Source organism: Equus caballus, chromosome 13 (assembly GCF_041296265.1).
Source record: "Equus caballus isolate H_3958 breed thoroughbred chromosome 13, TB-T2T, whole genome shotgun sequence".
Classification (NCBI taxonomy): Eukaryota; Metazoa; Chordata; class Mammalia; order Perissodactyla; family Equidae; genus Equus; species Equus caballus.
The window spans coordinates 32,300,157-32,307,424 of NC_091696.1; positions in this window are offsets into that span (position 1 = coordinate 32,300,157).

Consider the following 7,268-nt stretch of genomic DNA (forward strand, 5'->3'; position numbering starts at 1 on the left):
AGGCACCCTCCCGTGGCCCACCAGGCCTCCTTTGCCCTCCCTCTTATCACTCTCCTGCCTGCTCTCTTTGCTCCGACCCCACAGCCATCCTGTTTTTCCATGAACCCCCCGAGCAGTTTCCACCTGCTGGGCTTTCCCCTCTGCCACGTGTGTGTGGCTACCTGTCCCCCTTGAATCAGGCCTCTAATTCAATGTCGCCTCCCTAGAGGGGCTGACCCTGGCCACTGTGCCCAAAGCAGCCCCTCCTTTCACTCTCCATCTGCTTACTCTGCTTTATTCTTTTCCAGAGAATTGATCACCACTAATGTCTTTATTGCTTATCTTCATCAAAGGGTAAGCCTCTAAAGGCGGGACCTAGTGTGCCCTGTTGATTTTGTTTTTGTTTGTTCTTTGTTTTGTGGCTGGTACCCAGGCATCTACCTGGCACAGCATAGATTCCCTGTCAATGAATGACGCTGACCAGCAGGCCACACCACCCATGGGAAGCTGGGTGTTAGCCCGATGAGGCTTCTGTCTACGCACAAGGATGATCTCTACTCTCCATGCACCAACTGACTGTCTCCAGGTCGGGCCCAAGGCTGGCCTCTGTCCATGTAGACACTAGCAGGGGGTGGGAAAGTGGGGCAGGCTAAGGAACCAGGCTGGAGGGGCTAAGCTGGGGTGCTTGCTGGCCTGCAGCGCCCCCATTTCCACGCTCCATAACCAGACCCAGAGAGAGACGGGTTCCATCCGCAACATGAAGCTTTTCGATTGGGCCTAGGAAGGCGCTCAGCAGGAGAAAGATACAGCCCAGACCGCAAATGCGGAGGGATCTGCAAGATGGCCCTATGGGAGAGGGCGTCCTGACACGGGCCTCGGCCCCTGGGTGCAGAGGGGTGTGCTGGGCGGCCTCCATTCTCCAATTGTCTTTCCTGAGCACGAGGCCAGCATTCTTTTGGCTCTGGTGGGCACCCTGGAGTGGCGCAATGCACTTTTCAATCATTTTAATTCCATATTGATTATTTAAAAGTGGCCCTTTCTTTAGGGCGTCACAGCTGAGCGGGAACTGACTGTACAAGAGGAAGCGCTCCGTGCCGAGCAGCACTAATAAGGCATCGTCTCCCGAAACGGGCCAGGGAAGCAAGAGGCTGGCCGGCCGCCCCCGCAGCTCCCGCGGATCCGCCAGGAACCAAAGAGCAGCTGCAAACATCCCACCTCCTTGTGTTTCTCTTGTCACAGTCCACTCGGTGGTGCGATACTCTGATTACAGACTAACAGCCAAATATTTGCATAGCAAACAGCAGCATCTCCTTGGTACATGAGAGAGAGTGAGAAAGAGCCCAAGCAAGTGTCAGCCCTGAGCTGGTTCAGCAGCTCTGCGGAGCTATCGCTGATCGTGAGCCTGGTGCGTGCTAGGCTCTTTATCTGCTCGGTAAAATGGTGAGGAAAGCAACCCCGGTAACAGCTGCCATATACTGGGTGTTTATTGCATGGCAGGCATGGTACCAGCGCTCAGCACGCAGCTTTTTCTTTTCTCCTCGCCTCAACTTCATTAGCTCCTTTGGATAGAGGAGAAAACTTGAGCACAGGGAAGGCAAGTAGCTCGCCAAGATCACACAGGCGAGCCAGGTTCAAATATTGGCCTGTCTGGTCCCAAAACCTTACATCACAACAGTTGAGATCAGACAAGGGACATGCCTGAAAACTTTGCACACGAGCCATTACTGTAGATAAGTGTTTTAGTGTTTCTCAACCTTGTCCCCTAATCTCCTTCCCTCATCACATTTCAATGTATATTATACATTATCTATATACATTATATACATTTATAATGATAACTGTATACATTTAATGTATATCACAGGTACACTGTGGATCTGTTGATGGCCTGTCACCCTTTGGAGGCCAGCAAACCTGTTGAGAATACATGCGCTACATAAGATGCATAGTGTTGCCACGTGTTCTCTATAAGTTCTAAGCAATTTGGATATATATCAATTTATGATTCAAGAAGCCTAGTGAGTGCTTAACAGGTGAAGAGAGGTTAAGTAATTTGCCTGAGTTGGCACAGCCAGTTAATAAAGGAGGCTGGATTTGAACTCAAGCAGTCTGACGTCTGAGAACAACCCCTTAACGCCCTAATCACTACACCACACCACCAGACCTCTGGTAGTAGCTGTTTTCACATATGTGAGATGTTTTTAGGTTTGCGGAAACCTCTGGGGAAAGTATAAGCATCCTCCTCCTTCTCGGATAGAAGAGGAAGCTGAGGTCCAGTAAGGGGGGAGGAGAGGCCGGCAGGCTCCCGGCCAGGAAGAGGCAGGGCAGGCAGTAGAATCGGAGGGGTGGATTCCGGACCCTGTACACGACCTCTGTTGAGCAGATCAAGGTTTGGTGGTTATCTCCGGGCTGTGGCCTCCCCCTGGCCTTTTGGGGAATGCCCCTCCCTCCTTCCTCCCCCGCCCCCGCCGCGCCCCTCCCCTGTAACAGTGATATTCATCCCCACCGCCCACACTCTGCAGAGAAAGTTTCACTTCATTAGTCAAATTAAAACTTACTTCTGAACTTGGTATATCTGCGTGATAGACTTCAAGTAAATTATCATTTTATTTATAGCTCCCTGTCTTCCAGAAACTTAAGTGGCAATATGTTATTTGGCTCATAATAAAATAAAATAAAATAAAATGACACCTCGGGCAGCGCTGTAACTAATTAGGGAGACTTCCAAACTACTGCTAATTTGAGACGCTGAAATGTGCGCCGGCAGCAGCCAGCAGCCAGCCCGAGTACCCGGGGAGGACAGACGCATGCAGCTGCCGAGCCCAGATTTCACATTAAGTCGAACAATTATTTTGACGGGTTGAGTGAGCTCCGCAAAGTGCCATTAGAAGAAAATTCTTCAATTGCCTCACCGAGGCGGTCGCCCGCGCCTGGGAAGGCTGGGTGATGGGGAGTTCTCCGCGTGCCTGGCGTTGGGCGGTACCTGCACTCAGACATCGCCGGATCTGGGTGGCCCTGCGCCTTGGGGCCCAGCCTTGGGAACGACTGCAGCAGCAGGGGAAAGAGCAAGCAAGCCAGGTTTGCCTTTGTGGGAACCCACTTGTGTTTATTTTTTTGTCTGCCAGTGTTATTGTTAATTTTTTTATCTGAAATAATTTTAGCTTTGTGGAAAAGTTGCAGAGATGACAGCTAGAGTTCCCACATACCCTTCACCGAGCTGCCCCTGATGTTAGCGTCTTACATGACCACGGGATATTTCTGTGCTAGGCACGCTTCTAGGTGCTGAGGATACATCTAAGAAAAAAGGAAGCAATCTCTGCTCTCATGCGGCGTTCAGTGCAGTGGGGCGGGAGACGCTGGAACAAACCCACGTCAGCGGTCACAGGTGCTGGCTGTGCGGTCGCCATGTCTCTCAACAGCAGGCATAAAAGTTTACGCCAATGACTGAAGGCTAGTGGCCATTGCAGCAAATTCTTGCAAGGAATTGAATGTGTGAATGTGTGAGAATCACTCCCCTGACTCTGGACTCGGAGCCGGAGCCGGTGTGGGAAGGCAGGGCTGGGTAAGGGGGGCAGGAGGGGAGCTGAGGAGATGAGCATCTGGAATCTGACACGCTGGTGTTAGAATCCTTATGTGTGTGTGGCCTCAACACTGAAAAGATGCCCCTTCTCTCTATAGCAGGAGCAAAATGGTGGACTTAGGGCAACTGCTTAATAGGAAGGAAGGAAGGAGGGAGGGAAGGAGGGAGGGAGGGGGAAGCCTACTCAGTGCTGACATTGGAGAATGGAGATGACAACATGAGGAGCGTGGATGTGACTCAGTTTCGTGGAAAATGTCCTGTGCAGGACCTCGCACAGTGTCGGGGGTTGATGAGTGATGGAGTGTGCATGTGTTCATCTGGACCGTTGCAGTAGCATCCTGGCAGCTGTATGCTTCCATCCTTGTCCACCTGGATCTCCTCTCCACCTGGCAGCCAGCGGGATCCTGTTTAAAACATCAAATCGTGTCCCTCCTCTGTTCAGAGCCCTCCGGGGCCTCATCCTCTCTCTCAGGCTGCAGAAAATCCCATGGTCTTGCTTTCTGCCACCTCTCGGGCTTTGTCCCCTCTGCTCTCTTCCTCTCTTGCTCCTTACACTTCCTGGGCTGCTCCTGGAACAGGTCAGGCAGCCTCCAGCCTCAAGGCTGTGGCCCTTGTTTCTCTCTCTGCCCAGAAAGCTCATTCTTCAAGTCTTTGCACAGCTTCTCCCTCACTTTCTGCACATCATCTCCACTGTCACCGGCTCAGAAAGGTCTTTTCTGCTTCTGGTAGAAGCAGAGCACCTTTCTTTGTTTTTCTTCCCAGCACTTTTTACAGTCTTCCTTCCTCCCTCCCTCCTTCCTTCCTCCCTCCCCTCCTTCTTTCCTCCCCTCTTTCCTTCCTTCCTCCCTCCCTCCTTCCTTCCTTCCCTCCTTCCTTCCTTCCCTCCTTCCTTCCTTCCTTCCTTCTCTCCTTCCGTCCCTCCTTCCTCCCTCCCTCCTTCCTTCCTTCCTCCCTTCCTTTCTTCCTCCCCTCCTTCCTTTCTCCTTAAGCAGTTGCCCTAAGTCCACCATTTTGCTCCTGCTATAGAGAGAAGGGGCATCTTTGAACGCTGCGATTTAGGCCCCAGTGTTCTCCACCGAAGCCTCTAGGCCTCACTGAAGTGAAATGCTGGACCTGGGATGGTGCAGCGCACCTGCCCCTTTCGGGTCCAGCAGCAAACATCTCCCAGCCAGGCCCTTTCCCCTGTTCTCCTCCACCCTGGATGTGAGTGGCATAGATGTACATTTGCTGAGGCTTCTGGCTCACCCCTTCCGAGGTCCATTTTCACCTGTTGCTTTCTTCTTGACCTCTGTCAGGAATTTCAGGCCAGGAGAAAAACTCACATCAGCCACTTGCTTAATCTGCCCGTCCTCATTTCTCTCGGTGCAGTGCAGGGAAGAGCACGACTAAGGGAATGTGGCAGATTCAGGGGCAGACAGATCAGGCAATGTTGATTTCAGTGCATCTTTCATTTAACGAGATGCCAGCCTCTGACTGGAGAAACCATGGCGTCCCCTGAGCATAGGGCTTCCAAGTGGTCTGAGCAGCAGAAGGGGGACGCACCCTTCTCTTCGCTTTCTGGATCCAGCTAGTCTGCTTCATCAGATGGTTATAGAAAACCTGTTCCGAGCAGAAATGAGAGAGGAAGCCAGAGCATCTGTCAACAGACTATGCCAGACTGGCCTGATGTGGTGGTGATTCGAGCATCCATCCATCTGAATTCATCCTAATAGTCACAACGGCTGCATGTATTGAACAGTACGCGTATCCTGGGCACCATGTTAACACACACTGCCTCATTAATCCCACAAACACCCAGGGAGACATTACTATTTCTCGTTATACAGGTGAGGAAACTAAGTCTCAGAAACTTGCCATGGTCTGAGAACTAATAAGTACGAGAGCCAAAATTCAAACAGTCTGACTGCAAAATTCATAAACTCAATCACGATGCTAAACTGCAAAAGTCGCAAAATAGTGGCACGAGGTAAGTTTTATTTCCAAACACATGGATGCTTTCTAATTAAATTTGCTTGCCAACATTTAAAAAATGAATAGTTAAAAAAAGTGGTAGTTTCTTATTTCTAGTTTTTAGTTTTTTATTTTGAAATTATTTTAAACTCACAGGAAGTTGCAAAAATAGTACAAAATCCCCCCCCATGATAACATCTTGCATAACCACAGTACAGTATCAAAACCAGGTAATTGATGTTGGTTTAATACTATGAACTACAGAACTTAATCACACTTCACTGGTTTGTGCAGGCACTCATTTTTTAATTAAGTGATTTTAAGTAAAAAGTGTGGAATTCGGATACTCATTGAAAAAGCCTGTCTGAAAACACTGGGCCAGATTTCAATATCTGGAAAGATCAGCTGACACTGAGTGGAGCCCGCTGATTTTCGAGTGGCATTGGATGTTCATTTTGCCATCGTCCTTAGTGAGGTGACCTCACTTGTTTATATGACCTGCCGAGCCTCTGAAGGCATTTGTGCTTGTGACTCTGCGCTTCCAGTCGAGGAGCGAAGCAGGATGTCACAATGAAACAATTCCATTGCGAGATACGCCACCCCTCAGATAATATATTGCCCAGCTGTGATTATCTGGTGAGAGGTTAGTTAATCAGATAGATTGCGAGGTGCCAAGTGATTTGTCTCACTCCTCAGGACTCCAGTGCATAGAGGAAAATTAGTAATAGGAGCCAAAGATGGGTAGATTTTAGTTCATCCTAAGGAAGGACTCCCTAATAATGAGAGTAACTGAAGAATTGGGCTGTCTTATGAGGTAGTGAGGCACCCAGCATTGGAGGCATTCAGCGACTGAGTGGCCAACTGCTGAGAGTGCTAGAGAAGAGATATCCATTGTAAGAGGGAGGTGAGATGATATTATTCTTAGGACCCTTTTAATACTGAGATTCTTGGGCTCTGATCCCATAACTGGAAGTCTGGAAGTTAAAAATACGGTATGTGGTGTGTGTGCGTGCACTCGTGCATGCATGCTTGCTTGCACATGCGTGTGCATGCGTTGTATGGATCAGCTCATTTAACCCTCATGAGAGCAACCTAGGCTAGAAACTATTATTCTGCCCATTTTATGGGGGATGAAACTACTCAGAGGAGTCGAACAATGTGTTCAATTCAGCTGGTAACTGAGTCAGAATTCAAACTTGTATCTCCCTGGCTTCAAGGTGTCCACTCTTTCCTACGTCATACTGCCTCCCCAACAGAGGCATCCTTTGGACAGAATTATTTTTCTGCATCCCCCTTTCCCTGAGAAATAAAGGTACATAAATCCACTAGCTCCTGGCAAGGGCTTAGATTGTGCACTTAGTACCTCCTCAGCCCTATTGCCCACCTTGATTTAGAAATTTCTAGACTGTGCATGGGGGTGGAGCTAGTTACATAAGAACCACCAGGGGTGTTGATTAAAAATGAATGATCTCAGACCCCATACCTGGAGATTTTGATGCAGAAGATCTGGAGTGGAGCCAAGGCATGTAAACCTGTAACAAGTTCCATAGTTTATGCTGATGCTCAGCAAGAATGCAAACTGCTGTCCTGTAGCAGCGCTGGGGTTTGACATGGCAGTTCTGGGCACTTTATCCACTCCTGCGTGCATTGCTTACTCCATTTACTTATACTCACAGAGATGAGTATGGAGCAACTCCTAAGGGCCAGACTCTGTTCTAGACAGCAAGGAATTAATCAAGGAACAAAATAGACTAAATGA